The 16988-nt window shown below is 36.3% G+C and overlaps 1 protein-coding gene across 2 annotated transcripts in view; it reads right to left on the bottom strand.

Moving 5' to 3' along the window:
• Positions 1-16988, bottom strand: part of LOC114658133 (tetraspanin-9-like) — a 318249-nt gene that overhangs the window by 241734 nt on the left and 59527 nt on the right. For both annotated transcript variants that reach the window (XM_028810215.2, XM_028810207.2), the window contains exon 2: positions 6334-6385. The gene's annotated coding sequence lies outside the window, so the exon portion shown is untranslated. The remainder of the gene's footprint in view (positions 1-6333; positions 6386-16988) is intronic.

Below are 16988 nucleotides of genomic sequence, written 5' to 3'. Positions count from 1 at the left end.
AGAATATTATGGGCCGCCAGTTGGTTTTCAAGTTACGGACACGCGTATATAGAAGCGTGTCATGAGCACGAGGCGGCTATGCAGTGTCCGCAATGGATGTGGCCATCCACCGTGCATAAGATACCGTTTTGACATTGCCAGGCAAAGGGGCCACCGATTCTTTCTCTGCCCAGGGCCGCCACGAGCCTAGAGCCGCACCTGCTAAGGCTAAACTACTGACTGTGCTGTTGAGACTGGCCACTGGGCAGAACTGACCATCACGAGCAGTAATAGCCTGCATATTTTCACGTTTTTTTGCTCTGGTTTCATGTAATTTTGTGCTAGTATTGTAATGAACAGTTAGTGCAGACTACAGCTGAAGATCTGAAGTGGACACGAGAAGTTGGTGAGTTGTTTATTAACATATTTTTGTGATTTTGAGTTTGTAAAATTATTGTAGGTCAGGTGGCTTTTTGCATATCGGCTTACAATATAAACTTTGAAGTATACTTAGTAAAGTAAAATTAGATTTTTGGAGGATTTGTTTTCCAACTTGAATTACTGAGCAATGAATTCAGTGAGCATTTTCGTGATTTCAGTTCACACAAACATGCAGGGCATTGCGCTGTTCTCTTACAATGTTGAGAATGCGCCTGAGAATATCCAAATGGAATTGATTGAAGTGCAGTCAGATTCCATTCTGAAGGCAAAATACAACGAAGTTGGTGTGCCAGGCTTGTATGCTTACCTGCCACCCTCGTATGTGCAGATCCGTAAATTGGCATCGAGAGTACTGTCAATGTTTGGAAGCACTTACCTTTGTGAGCAATTGTTTTTGTTAATGAAAGCTACCAAAACCCCACATCGCTCAAGACTTACCGTCGAGCACCTTTCACCCCTCATAAAAGTTGCAGCTGCACAAGATTTCAAGCCTGAGATTGACGAACTGGTTACTAACAAGAAATGCCAAGTGTCGGGACAAAAGAAATAAATCTCACACTGTAAGGCTCCTATATAAGAAATGAATATAATATAATGAATATCAATCATCAAGACACTATATAAAAGCTGTCGGGATTGTCCTTCCGTACCGTGAGTGCAAAGAGTAGCGATATTCCGCTTATCACAGACTTACTACTTGCGGTACAAAGCGACGCGATGTGAGCAGAGTTCTGGTGCTCCTATCATTCCCTTGCTTTTGTGCGTGATGCGCTGGAAAAACAGACAAAATTATGTCTCTGGAAATAATTAATGTTGATGGAGTACAAATGCCTCACCGCGTAGTAAATATCAGGGGAGATGGTGCTTGCTTATTCTCATCTATAGCTTATTTAGTGCATGCAACTCCGTCTTTAGCGGTATAGATTCGGGCTGACATTGTACGACATGTTTTAAGTAATTGGTCAAGGTTTCAGCCATTTACAATGATGCTGTCAGGAATCTCTTATACAAATGAGCTTCGGTATCTCACTGAAATGTCAAAGTCTCAAACTTATGGTACCATTTCTGAGCTAATAGCAGCGGGAGAGTTGTTCCCCTATGAGTTTCAAGTATATTATTATGGAGTCCTACACTCCAAGTTTGGACAGGCACTCCGGGGGTAAAAAAACTTAGGTTTTCGGGAGATGTTATGAATGGGCACTTTGATGTTCTCATTCCCTACACTTACATGCCTGATGTACACATGGAGCGCACACAAATTGAGAATAAAAGTCGGTTGCCTTAAAAGGCGGGTGAGCCTAGTAATATAATAAGGACCTAGCTAAGAGGTTAAGACTCTAATTCTACACTGTTGTATGGAGACTGCATGGAAATAAATTGCTTTTCTTTAAACTTTAAGTGTTACATTTTTTAAAGTTTTCAGTATTGGAAAGAAAGCTACAGTAACTTTGTATAATAATCTAATAGTATTTGTTACAGTACGGCCTGCTGACGCACGTATGGCAGTCGAAGCGGCCCACCAATGGTAGTGAGTTTGACATGCCTGGCTAACAATTTGTGAATTTCCCTCTGGGATTAATAAAGTATCTATCTATCTATCTATCTATCTCTCTCTCTCTCTCTCTCTCTCTCTCTCTCTCTCTCTCTCTCTCTCTCTCTCTCTCTCTCTCTCTCTCTCTCTCTCTCTCTCTCTCTCTCTCTCTCTCTCTCTCTCTCTCTCTCTCTCTCTCTCTCTCTCTATCTATCTATCTATCTATCTAACATTGTATTATGTAATCGGTTTTCTAACTTAAAAAATGAATTATTTACCTGATGAATTCATTTATACATGTCAAAGTAATTGTTAAAAAATGTTACCCAGTGTATTTTTTGTGATAAAAGTTTCAGTACTTCTGTACTAGATTGTATCTACAGATTTCATAATAATGTTTAAAAGATTAGCTTGCAGCTGCACTAATTAAGTAGCGGAAGTAAACTCGCACAGTACAATCCAACAACTGTTACACAGCAACTAGCACCGCTCAGTCCAAAACACTCTCCACTTCACCTAACTCCTAATCTTTTCTCTTCTAGGATACCATAAACATGACTGTTAAACTGACTGTCAAGCAAGTTTAGTCGAGTATGGGTGAGCTTCATAATGGAATGTCATCCCATCCAGGATTAGGTTCTGCCCAGTGCAATTTGTGCTTAAAAAGCAAATGTGATACAGATTATCCTTATCATTCTCCTAAAAAGAAAACAAAATGCTTTTTATGCATGACAGGAACTTGTCCAGACAAACTAAATACAAAAGTGAAAATCAGAATAGTACACTCAGGGTACTTAGTATTCAGAGTTGTTTCTTGCCTTGCACTCATTTCAGCAGGAACAGGCTACAGCCCAGCATTAGGAGATGGTGGAACAACAGCAGACTAGGACTAAGAATGCGAGACATTCACTCATCCATAAGATGCACAAAATATTTCAGCAAGACCTGAAAACAATTAAGGAAATATCTTTTCCCATTTAATTTAACTTAAAGTGTGAAAATTTGTCAGACATAGTAACTGGTAAACATTGAACTAATAAAGGGTAAACAACAGACAGTAGTTAAGGGGATCCTTCAAAACCCTCAAAGATGAGGCTAAAATCTAGGACAAAGTCACTGCCTGTAAAGTTTTTCCAAATGTCAGCATTTTCTAGACATTTTGGTGTGACATTCCACATTTTTAGAGATGAAATGGTGAAAATATGCTAACATATTACTCTATACTGTATGTAAACGTAAGTGTGTGCATAAATGTGTCCTGTGATGAACTGCCACCCCATCCAGTGTTGGTTCTTGCCCCATGCCCAAACATGTCAGGATATGCTCCAGTTCCTTATGAAACTAAATTTACAATTGGATGAACTAATAAATTCTCTCTGATAGAAAAGAAAATATCTGCTTGTTATATAAATCAACGATTTTTATTATCTTACTTAAATATTAAATTGTTGAAAAACAACAATATGATTTAACATATACACATAGACTAGCAGAAAATCAAACAGGAGATCCACTATTAACACAGACAGAAAAAAGGATAAGAAAATAATTTGTAAGATATAAAAATAATAGAACAGAGGCTTGAAGTAACCAAGGTATGTGTTTTTCACAAAAGTGATCATTGCAATAGACAAATATAGATAGATTCACTTTAACTGGGCAACATTTTACACTATGTATCTCCAATACAGTTTATTTTGATTTTTTTTGTCATGTTCATTTTTTTTTTCCAAGAATAAAACGTACATGCTGCTAGCAGTCTCTGAGGAAACATCTACAATCCCACAGCCAGGCTTCACTTATGGTTATAGAAAACGTGGGCTTTCATTTACTTTAATCTGATAGGAAGCCATTATACCTCACCTCACCCAGCCTGGTCCTAAAGTCAACAAATAAAAAGGCTTGTTGCAGACACTGGGGGATAGAAGAAAACCGTATGAAACCGTGTTAAAGACTTATTTTTGTTTGTGTTTTCAGATATCTAAGGTGTGGAAGCATCTGGCTGAATCAGGTAGGATTTGCACCAAGTATTCGGTAGTTGCCACAGGAGGAGGGTTTACTTGCCATAATGCAGTGACTCTGAACATGTAAAAGTCCTCCTGTGAATTACCCCAGCTGCACTGGGTGTCTTGCTAAGCCTGCCTCAATTGCCCTACTGGGCACATCACTTTGGTGGCAGTCATAAAAACTAGTGTTCCCTGAATCGCTGTGAATAATGCAACAATTTTCACTACCAGCAACACTTAGCTGCTTTTGGTTTGATGTGCTCTAATAAATAACTAAGTGCTCACCTGTGAGTATGTGCTCTGTCTGCCCTGCTTCTGGACTTTGCCTGACAGAAAAATCCAAGTCAATACAGTACTGAAGAACGGCTGAATCTTATACATTTTATTTATTACTGTGCTCAGCTATTTATGTTATTTTCTGAGCTCTAAGTTGTGGAACTTATTCGATATTTGCTTGAATTATCGAAGGCATTGATGGAAAAAGGATTCTTCTTTTTTTGTGAGACAATACAGAAAATAACTAGCTAATCAGCCTAAATGACTTTGCAATTGATGTCTTATGTGCCCAAAAATTCAGACACCAAAACTAATGTTTAAAAATTAGATCTATCTCTCATACTTGCTCTGTCTATGGTTAATAAGTTTTCTTTTTTCTTCTAAAAAGACAGAAATACGATTTTCTTTCAGATTCTAACGTCACGTGAAAATTCTACTTCTTATTCTATTTTCCACTGCAAAAACCGGGTTAAAGTACAAGGCTTATTCTATTACTTATAGCAAAAGCTCCAGATGTTATCTTCTTTAAACTGGTTGGAGTAATCAGTATTATGGGGAAAAGTTTTAAACATAAATGCATTAACAATTAAATTTTACAAAAACTGACAAAACAAAAACACTGAGTTTAAGTTACTGAACTAATCCTGAACATCTAGCACACCAAAATATCATAATTTAGCGGGGTGGTGGGACCACTATTGATAAGCTGAATTACATTACATTTAATTTATCATTAGTAAAAATGTCAGAAATGTCATTTACGGATAAACCTGAACATTTATCATCTGATAGTAAGTATAAATCTCTTAGAAATTTTGAGATTTAATTTTTTTGCATGTATTAGAAATATTTTAATCAAGAGATTGTCACTAACATGTTCTGTGTAGTTGTTTAATGCAAAACATAGTGATGAGCTTATTAAGGAACAAGTTCTACTTTTGTTTCTAGGAAAAAAATCTCCACAGCTTTATAAATATAAATCATAAGGTAGCTCCCTGTCATTTCATTCCCATCTACAGTGGAACCTTGGGTCACGAACGTCTCGGACCACGTACAAATCGGGTTACGACCAAAAAGTTCGCCAAACTTTTGTATCTGTTCACAACCACACACTCGGGTGATGAACAAGCCAGTTTCCCTTCCGGTTCGTACGCGCCGATGATTTACGCACATGTTCAGTTTCTCCCTGTGCATTCCCTGTGCAGCGAGCGAGTGAGAGAGAGAGCACGAGCGAGAGAGAGAGACAGCACGAGCGAGAGAGAGAGAGTGAGTGAGAGAGAGAGAGAGAGAGTGAGCGAGAGAGAGAGAGCGTGAGCGAGCGTATATATATTTACATACAGCTTGTACGGTCTGGAACAGATTAATTGTATTTACATACAATCCTATGGGGGAAATTACTTCGGGTTCCACTGTATCTATTTCTGTCTATGTTAAAAAAAAATGGCTTTAGGATACTATAGTTCTCTAAAAGGACACATTTTACAAACAACTGAAGATCTGCCTCTCCCCCGCATTCACTGGTGAAGAAACCTATGTTTTATTCAAACACACTGCATTGTGGGAATGACATCTTCCGTGTTTATATTCAACATGGCCATTTTCAGAAAGTACCGCTAATATGTGAACAAACAATGCATCCCTTTTGCACATTTTGACCATACAAATGGATATGGAACATTATGTAATCTGAGTTCCATGAGTTTTTTTTTCTTTTTCCATCTTTTAGCACTTTCCAGCACTGATCACTTACAGACACCATGGAATCTAAATATTCAATATTAAATTTCCCCACCAAAGTATGAGATTAAAAAAATTTCTCAGCCATCACTACAAACTACACTGGGTAAGTGGCATTTAAAAAAATATCATTTTTAGGTGGAGCGTCATGGACAGCTGACTCCCAAAGATTTTCATATCCTTCTTGTGGACTTCCACAACATTACTCAATGTGTCCCATTAAACATCAGCAATCTTCTTGAAGTCATGGCAGCCACCATAATGAGCAACTAACTGTGTTAACCTGCTGGTGAAGTGCATGTGTATGCTTTTGTCTAGATCCACACTACAAAAAATGAGCAAACAAGTACAACATTCTCTTACCTCCTTCAAAAGAGAAATTTTGCAAATGAATCTCTGGTTAGTCGGTCTTCTCCTGTAGCAAAAAACAGAACAAAACATTATATTTGTTTAATACATATTGTGATAGGTGGCCGGCTGTTCATCCCGGCCAATACCCCCAGGCCGCCAGGTGGAGCCCTCCCTGCAGCATGGAGGTGCCCCGAATGCCAGCAGGGAATTCTGGACAATGCAGTTTTTATCCCCAACCCTGCTGGATGCCGTGGGGGCCGATAGGGGACACTGAAGGGAGGAACAAGGATTGTTTGCCCTACGCCCCGGAAGTTCATTCAAGTCACATGGACAGGAGGAATGACGTACTTCCGGGGTGAAGAAGAAAGGATTTTTATCTAACCTGGAAGTGTTCCAGATCACGTGGACAGAGAGGGCGAAACACTTCCGGGTCAAGGACTATAAAAAGGCCTGTGAAACACCAGAGCGTGGAGCTAAGCTGGGTGTCTATAGAGTGGTCAGAGGGTTCAAGGGGTCGAGAGGACCGTACAATGTCATAATATAAAATCTCTAAAGCATTCAAGAAAAAAAACTTCTCTGTGAAGTGGCTTTAAAATTATCTGCCCACTGAGGACACTGCCACAGGGAAAGACAGAATTTTGTAAATAAGATGTTTCTTAAAATACAAATCTGGTCTGAGCAGATGATGCAAATAGATTATTTGGAAATATGTAACAAAATTCATATGTTACTAACCTCCAAAGGAATGTAAGTGTAGCTAAAAAGAAGTAAGCCAGCTGCAATTTTTTTTTTTTCTTCAAGGATTTCTTCTTGCAAAGTAAAGCCAATAATCTCTAATGTGCATATTGTATTGTATATTACTTTTGTTTTTTTCAATTCCAGACAACAATGTTATGATAGTGATCAACTATGATGTGTATTGATGTACACTCACATGGGCATAAAAAAGATATATAACTAAAAAATGACTGTAAAATTTTATTATGTTTTCTTTATATTATTTGATGACATTCTTTATTAAACTGCATCGTGGATCAATACAAGCCCTTTTAAGCATTCTGATCACCAATTAATATCAATATTTCTTTCTCTTTTTTTTTTAGAACAATATAATAGGGAGTTGTGGCAATTTTATCTGGAGCATGTTACAAGATCAGGATACATGACAGCTGTTTACATATAACTTGAGCACAATATAATTCTTAGACATCCTTCAGAGCTGCCTGAAGGTGAAGCAAAGGTGAAGGGAAGACCACTACCCAAAAGTAAAACTGAGGCATGTATTTAATATATCTTGCTTCCTAGACAGAAGTTTTACTTAACTAAGAAACAACACTAGTAGAGACAAATATCAAGAGATAAAAAAAAGAAAGTGGTGTTCCATGATTAAAAAGGTTGGTTATAAGACAGATTTTGAAGGTGTTGACAGAAAAAAAGAAAAAGAATAAAAAAAGAGCATACTATTGAAAAAGTCTACAAACACAACTAGAAACACTGCACTTCTGAAAGGGAATATAAAAAGAATAATGTAAGACAAAGAAACATGGATATGTGAAAGACTACAGAGTTATCAGACACAAACGACCATTTTTATAATATGGGTGGATATTAAAGATTAAGGGGTGGACATTGACAGTTTTGATACCATAATAAACTTTGGTAGAGTTTTGGTAGGAATTTGTCATCTTGTAGTGAACATTTAAATTTTTTTTTGTTTATTTAACAATATATTACTGAATCAATTCCAGCCACAAGACTAAAAAAAATGGGGAAAAAGTAAACACAGAAAAAGAAAAAAGACTGAGAAGGCAAAATGATACTAAAAATATTTTCCCTCTACTACTGGCTTTGACACACTGAACACTTACCAGAAAACTGTGCTCTCAAATAACTCTTATCTAGATCTCAACATAATATTCAATTGTTCCTAACAGGGTTACACCACTGAACCCTGCTCTCTCAGCCAGTAAGTTATTTTCCAGGGAACGCAAATGTTTTCCGCAGTTACCACTAATTGCCTCCAGGCCTGTCTCAGTGATCAACACAGGGCAATGGACAACATTAAGAAACCAAAACACCACAAATCAAAAAAAGCCAAATATCAACACACTGAAACACTTATGCAAACAATCACAATAACCAAAGACCCCAAATCATATACAATAAAATACTGAATCTTAGATGGCATTTGTCTTGGCCCCTCTGAGTGTCTGGGCTAAAGCCACCATTATAGATTCATCTTCTACACAACATAAAGGCTCCATTGAGAAGGGGAAATAAGAAAACCTTGATTACGTTTACATATGATAATCATTCACATCAATGTTAGGAGACACTTAAAAAAAATCACCACCACCAAAAAATAAATAGAAAATAAAAAAAATACAACAAATGTAACACTAAAAGAGGAGAAGGTGTCCATTGATTTGAAGAAAAACTGCTGCAGGCATAATTTAACTTCCAATTATTAAAATATAACTTAAACAATGCAATTTGTATGGATTGAAATTAAATATTACATTCCTCAATCATTAATATAAAAAATCATATCAGAAATTGTTGTATTTTAAAATGAAAGTTAAATATGTAATATTATGGATAATGTACAGTTATAACAATTTAAGTCACTTACGGAATCTATTCATGGTCTTAAACACCTATTGTCACAGCAGGATTTTATAGATTATTGAAACTCCAGTTTTTACAAGACAGGCTTCTATATTATAATGCACATGGGTAATATAGCATTTAATTTGTACTTATTTTATCTCAATAACTAAAACACTGATTGGTTGAAACCAGGTGTACTTTGCTAAGAGGTTTAAACTAAGTTGATAATGCATTTTTTGTTCATATTTCCTTTTCTTTGTGCCACAATCTATACTTCTTGCAGCACAAAAGATCTTTATATCTACTGTATGTACAGAACACACAAGCCATATCACTAAGTGAGCTAGATCTTTTCCAAAGCACCACTTCCTTTTTCCATTTTTTAGGTGCATTCACATATAATGTGCAAAGCACCTACTTATATAGCCCATATATGTACGTATGTCTGTCTGTCTGTGTGAAACAAGTTGTACCCCCGAGGGCCAATTTTGTTGACCTGTTTCACAATTATTTTTCAAGGAAATTTGTCAAGACAGTTCAATTTTCATCAGGATATCTTTAACAGATCACGCTGTACACAGTTTTATAATTTCAAAATCTCAAATTGAAAAGAACTGGCGAATTTTCAATCTCGGCTGTCTTAAAACAGAGAAACATTCTGTCCAGCTTTAATTAGTTTGCTTCAATTATACTTTAACAGCGGTTTCACCAACTTGTATATTTTCCTCTTATTCACCTTTAATAGTTGCAGACAAGTACACGGGTCGGAAGTTGTTGTCACTGGCTGCATGCACATGGAACGGTAATCCTACATGGCAAGGTAGGTAGGCGCACAGGAGAAATATCTACTTCAGCAAGTTGTTTTGCCTTTATGAAGTGTTTCCAGTGGCTTCAGTGCAAACAGAAGAGAAGGTGTCTCAATATCTCACACCTCTGGATGCTTTAAGTTGTAACTGATTAAGTTAAATGATTTTCCTAACCATTAAATTATAAAATGAAAATATGGGAAATAAAAGGTTATGTAGATATGACTGTAGTACCCTGTGGCTTGTAAACCGTTGTGCATGGAGAAAATAAAACATTTACTTAGTATTCATCTTAAATTAATCCAACCTCATAGCTCCATTATCTGCAGTTAATAATAATTCACTATTTAACTGATGCTATAATTTACTAGGGTGCCCAAATGTTCTGGTGATGGCGACAGTCAGGATTTTATATACATTGCAATGGCCAGACGTGCTCACACAAACAAGGAAGATTTTATTTTATTTAGGTTATGTAGATTGGCACTTGCATATTGTCACTGTAAATGAATACGAGGTATGTGCGTGTCTCTGCTAATATGTGGGTGTGTGTGTAAGTGAGAGTGGTCCCTATGATAGACTAGAGTCCTGCCCAGGTCTGTTTCCAGTTTTGTACCTCCACTACATCAACTGAACTGAATCTATTGAGGATTACAGTGCTTGCACGGCCCTCAAACACACCTTAATTTTAAGCCATGTGTACATTTTCTAACTTCTTTACTTTTTAAACTTGGAATTTATACAATTTTCGAAAAAAGTAAACATTTTAGTTTCCTTTCAGGCATATTTCTCAAATGAATATTACTTAATGAGAAAAGTGGGAAACAAAAGTATTCTTAGAACAATACATCTATCCAAACCTGCTTATTTGGAGCATAGGCCACAAGGCAGGAAAAACCCCTAAATAGGGCCCCAGTCCACTGCAGAATAAACACACACAAACATACACTAGGGTGAGTTGAACATTGCCAATTCAACTAACCTGCATTTCTTTGAACTGTGGGAGGCCAGCAGGGCACCTGGAAGAAACATGCATACACACAGGGAGAACATGCACACTCCATACAGAGAGCACCTGGGGCTTGAACTTAGTCAGTTGATACATGGTGCTGGATAAGGAATGAAGTAGTTCAAAAATTAATTAAAAGATGCAGTTTGTTTACCTTGTCTTAAAAAACATTTTTTTAAATAATGTTTTTGAAATGAGCTCCAGAATTAGCAATACATCTTTCTTAATGAATTCACAAACAGACTGATATATCCCGGGTTCCATTTAAAAATTCAATTAACTGAGTAAAAAATAAAATAGCTATTATTCTTAAAAAAATCTAAGTAGTATTTGTATTTTATACATGTAATGTAGTGATAAGTCAAGCAAAATGACACATTTTATTGGCTAACTAAAAATATTACAATATGTAAGCTTTTCAGGCAACTCAGGCCTCAAATTAAAATTACAATTACATCTTGCCTGAAGAAGGGACCTGAGTTGCCTCGAAAGCTTGCGTATTGTAATCTTTTTAGTTAGCCAAGAAAAGGTGTAATTTTTCTTGACTTCTCATTACATTCATAATGGTTAACACAGTACAACACCCTAGTACTACATACATGTAATGGAAGATTTGAGACCAGTTGGAAATGTTTCTCTACCACCTGACATCTCGCTGAATATTTACTGCTTATCTCAACTTTTTTATAATATCTGGTGTTCTAACAATTCTTAGTGGTATAACAAACATGTTCTTCATGACACCAGTTGACATGCCTTTATCAGATCACCTACAAACTTAATGCAAAACATTCACCCCATTGAAAGTGCATTTTGTAAACAATATTGGCACAGCACTATATATATTCCTACCAAAATCATTTGCCCTTTATCAAACCCTAAAAATCATCACATCCTTGCCCTGCACTTGCTATTTTCATTTTGACATTTTAATCTGGCACCAGTCTTTTCTCCTCACAAGCTCGTCTGTCAGTTTCTCCTCTGTATCCCTTTTGTTACACATATTATTGCTGCCAGTCTTCTCAGACTGTTTAATAGATTCTGAGATGGGAGATAAGTTTTCCTCATTACATTTTTATGCAACAGAAAAATAAGCTCTCTGTGATGCATCAATGGCATTGATTCGCATACTGCCACAATAAAAAGCATGATTAATAGCCATAGGCATATCACTCAGCACATAATTCACACTTGGGTGATGTTTTGTAATTGTACAACAACCCAAATTCCAAAGTTGGGACACTGTAAAATATAAATAAAAACATAATGCAATGATTTGATAATTTCATAAATTCATATTTTATTCATAGTAGAACACAAAAAGCATATCAAATGTTTAAACTGATAAAACATACCATTTTAAGAAAGGAATAAGGCCATTTTGAATTTGATGGCAGCAACATGTCTCAAAAAAGTTAGGACATAGCCATGTTTACCACTGTGTAACATCCCCTCTTCTTTTAACAACAGTCCTTAAACATCTGGGTACTGAGAAGACCAGATGCTGCACTTTTGGGAGAGGAACACTGCCCAATTCTTGTCTGATATACAATTCTAGTTCCTGAACGGTCCTCGGTCGTCTTTGTTGTTTTATGATGAAGGGTCTGGTCTTCAGCAGGCCAGTTCAGCACTCTTGACTGTTCTACTATGAAGCCATGCTGTTGTAATAGATGAAGTATGCAGTTTACCATTGTGCTGCAGAAATATCCAAGGCCATCCCTGAAAAAGATTTTCATCTGGAATGGGGGCATATATTGCTCTAAACCCTGTATATACCTTTCAGCATTGATGGTGCCTTTCTAGATGTGCAAGCTGCCAATTCTATAGGCTCTCATACCATCAGAGCTGCTGGCTTTTGAACTAAGACAAGACGAATGTCCATGTTTTCCAAATATAATTTCAAATTTTGTCTGACCACAGACCAGTTTTCAACTTGCCTTGGTCCATTTTAAATAAGCTTTGGTCCCGAGAAGATGGCGGCAATTCTGGATCATGTTCACATATGGCTTCTTCTTTGCATGATACATCTTTAACCTGCATTTGTGGATGGTACAGCCAATTATGTTCACAGACAATGATTTCTAGAAGTGTTCCTGAGTCCATGCAGTGATTTCCATGACAGATTCATGCCTGTTTTAATGCAGTGCCACATGAGGGCCCAAAGATCACAGGCATCCAATATTGACTTTCAGCCTTGTCCCTTGCACACAGAGATTTTTCCAGATTATCAGAATCTTTTGATGATATTATGTACTGTAGATGATGAAATATTCAAAGTCTTCACAATTTTACGTTGAGGAACATTATTCTGAAATTGTCCCACAATTTGCAAACGCAATTTTTTGCAGATTGGTGAACCTCTGTCCATCTTTACTTCTGAGAGACTCTGCCTCTCTAAGATGCTCTTTTCATACCCAATCATATTACAGACTTGTTGCCAATTAACCTAATTAGTTGCAAAATGTTTCTCCAGCTGTTTCTTTTTAGTACCACTTACTTTTCCAGCCTTTGTTGTCCCCACCGCAACTTTTTTGAGATGTTGCTGTCATCAAATTCAAAATGAACTAACAGTAAAATGTCTCGCTTTCAATATTTGATATGTTTTCTATGTTCTATTATTAATAAAATATGGGTTTATGAGATTTGCAAGTTTATTTACATTTTACACAGCAGCCCAACTTTTTTGGAATTGGGGTTATACACAATCATGTAGCAAACCAACACAGACATGATTGTGACCCATAGTTTAAGAAACACTGCTTTAGTGTGTCAAAAGGGGTGGCAGAGGGTTGTTCCCCTGCACGATCTACAGTGCTTTGGAAAGCAGAAGAATGAAGAGCTAAGCACAAGGTCATTCAAAGGTATGGTTTACTTCCAGTACACGAAATTACCAAAATGCTGGTATGGCACTGTTTTAAAAATTGGGGCTTTCTGTACTTTGTCCAAGTTAAGTGATGTTTTCAGTACTGGTGTACTGAGCAACCCTATTGCCTACTGAAGTAAGCAGCAGTTCAGAGAGTAAGTGAGTTGTCAATTTTTTTTCCTGATCTTTTTGTGGAACTGTTCAATGCCATGTTTGTGATGTTCTTTGCTGTGTTTTTCTGTAGGTAATTTTTATTCTTTCTTCTGCCTATTGCTTCTCTTTTACATTTCAGTTACCAAGTGTTTTGTTCCAAGTTTATCTTTCTTAATCTTTTTGTTATTTGATTTTGTTCTCCATTATTTTACTTTTTAAACTTATAAGCTAGCATTTTTGTGAAAAATATACTAGATTGTTCTGCCAAATATCTAAAGAATACCATTTTCTGAAAAATTACATTTTTAAATTAATTGTGGAAAACTGACTGAAGGGCCCAAAGATCACATTGTTTCAATATAGATTTAGACTTTTTAAAAAGGGTATATTACCAGTATTCTCCATTATACTTGAGCACAACAGGAAAGGTAATTTTCTCATATTGACAAACTGAAATAGAGAGTTTTGTTGCAAGATGTTATTTATCATTTGAAGTAAAAGACTTTATTTAATTCCTATTTTTTCTGAGTAGGTGGAACTTCTGTGTTATTCATTGTAAAGTTTATGAACACCTGTTTAATTTGCTTTCTTTCTTTCAATGAACACCTGTTTTATTTTTAAACCTTATCTCAAGAAGTACTCAGACCTTCATTTAAATACATTCCTTTTCCAATGTTATAAAATTCCTGTGATAAAATACAACAAATCTCTTTTACTATGAAGATTTAGAAATAAACCTAAGAAAGAAAACTGCCAGGCTGAATAGAACAAGCAAACATTAGTAAATGACAGCAAATGAAAATTTGAAGTAGTGAAACTGGGTAGGCAGAGAACTGATTAAGATTAATCCAAAAATATTGATTTTTACTAACATAAAACAGATACAGTATACATATCAAACAGGCACAGGTAGAATACAGACTCAAAATATTTATTGTTGCAACCTCTCAGTTAATCCCAGGACTCTTGAGCTGCGAAGAAGTCTTAAATTGTACTGTAACAACAAGTCTGAACACATGAATACTCCAAAAAGTTTATCAAATCAAAGCCGTTTAGTGATGCCAGTTAACCCTCCATGTACGTAGTTAGGAAGTTAATGGGGAACCAGGATAAACATCCCCAGTACCCACCCCAAAACACACACAAGGAAAAAGTCTGCTAGTATCTCTGATCAGGATATACACAATATTCTGTGTACAACACTCTTGCATACAGTATTCAAATTCAATTTTCCTAAATTGTAAACAAAAGTCCATTACAGACAAAAATACGCACAATGAATGTTAAGAGAAGTATGGTGAGGAATGTTTCACATACTTATTACCCCATTAAATGGTCATTAAAACCCATCAACTTTATTCAAAACATTAGTTGAAGTAATTAACCCTGTAACATAACTTTGGCTAAAATATGTATGCAATAGTTTGTTGTCAATGATACACTGTGTTATAGACTCGACTATAAATAAGAACAGCAAAGGAAATGCTTAAACCATAAATTTATTACTAATTGTTTTTGTACTGCATAAACAAAGACCCTCTTAAGGCAAAGAAGCTGATTGCCATGATAGACAGAGCAAATAAATGACTGTGTTTAGACATTCATTCAACTGATTCCTAATAAAACAATGACACGGTGCATTCTTTAATGAGATTTATTATTTTTTCTTGTAAAACTCTAAAATTAACTTAAACATAAATTATTAAAACAATCAAGTGCCTCCCTATCAAGGGCAAACAACAAATACAAAACTGCATGCTGATTTTTTACTCCGTCTGCAGAATTCATTTACTTGTTAGCCCTCCAGTGTTTCCACTGTGACCCATAAAATGTGAAGGCCAGCCTCTGGAAAATTCTCCTTATTATAGATTAAATAGTTTCCTCTTGGACTCAGACAACATACTTTTGAAGAAATACACTCAACACAGCTGTACTGAAAAAGTATGGTGGAAAATGCATTGTATAAAATGAAGAAAAAGTAATGTACTAAACTGGATTCAGCTATAAATAAATAAACAAATCTAAAACTTTATTTAAACCCTGAAAGGAAGAAGCATTTTAAAAATGCCAACAAATGAAATGTACGATCAAAAATAATTTCTTACACAAAAGAGTAAAATAAAAAATAGATCTAGTAACAAAATAAAGCAAAAAATAAAATTGTGAAAAAAAAAAAGTGAAAGCAAAGGCATTTTCCATTAATTAGATATAATGACTAGAGCTAGAATAACCAAAATACATATTTTTACATAATAAATTATACAAGTTACTGACCTCATTCATGTTAAGCATGAATGTTTTAATAATTCAGATTTGTTTTACTGTATGTTATTTTTTTGGTTAATGTTGACACTTTATTTTAATTCTTACTTATATCTGATTGTCTATAGGTTATTATTTTTGATTTAATTTAGTGTTTATTGTTTAATTTAAACTCAGTGCACCTGAAACAGGGCTGCCCCGTGTCTTTCTGAGTGTAAATATCTAAATACAAGTGTCAGAGATTCATGACTCAAAACTGCTTCAGAAACAACCACCAACAGGTGCCCTTTTCTAACTAATTAATGCTAGTTACATTTATGTGTGTAAGAAATGGCCGGCAGCTCAACCTGGTTGAGACGCACCTGCGATGGAAGGATGGGGGAAAGCAGATTTTCAAGGACGCTGCCTCCCCCAATATGCTAGATGGCAGCTCCCCTGGAGTGTAATGGTGCCACGGATTCCCGCAGGGCATCTTGGGACTTGGAGTTCAGTTGCTCAGCTTTGTTGGGTACCGTGGGTGCTGCCAGGAGGAGCTGTGAGAGGACTGGAGGAGCCATGCATCTTCCATAGCCCGGAAGTAGTAGGAAGTCACGTGGACAGGAGCCCTGAAGTACTTCCAGGCTGATTAAAAAACTTTAATTCTCCGTCTGACTCGGAAGTGCTGGCAAGTTACATGGGCGGAAGAGTAGAAGCACTTCCGGGTCAAGGACTATTTAAAGGACTGTTGGGAGACCAAACAAGTGAGCCGGAGTTGGGAGGTAGAGGACAGAGCTTGCTGGGAAGTGTGGAGGAGAGATTTCAAGAATTAAATAATATTGTGTTTATTTGTTTATTGTGGTGGAGGTGCTTTGTCACTATTTCAAGATAAAACTGTTTAAAAAAATCTTCACACTTGTAGGGTATTAGTATGGGTTAGAAACTCATTCCATGAACAGTCCAAAAAGGCAATCATTTCTGAGCAGGC

The sequence above is a fragment of the Erpetoichthys calabaricus genome, chromosome 1 (genome assembly GCF_900747795.2).
Source record: "Erpetoichthys calabaricus chromosome 1, fErpCal1.3, whole genome shotgun sequence".
Classification (NCBI taxonomy): domain Eukaryota; kingdom Metazoa; phylum Chordata; class Cladistia; order Polypteriformes; family Polypteridae; genus Erpetoichthys; species Erpetoichthys calabaricus.
The sequence above is the reverse complement of the archived record's forward strand: the minus strand, read 5'-3'. Positions and strand labels throughout refer to the sequence as shown.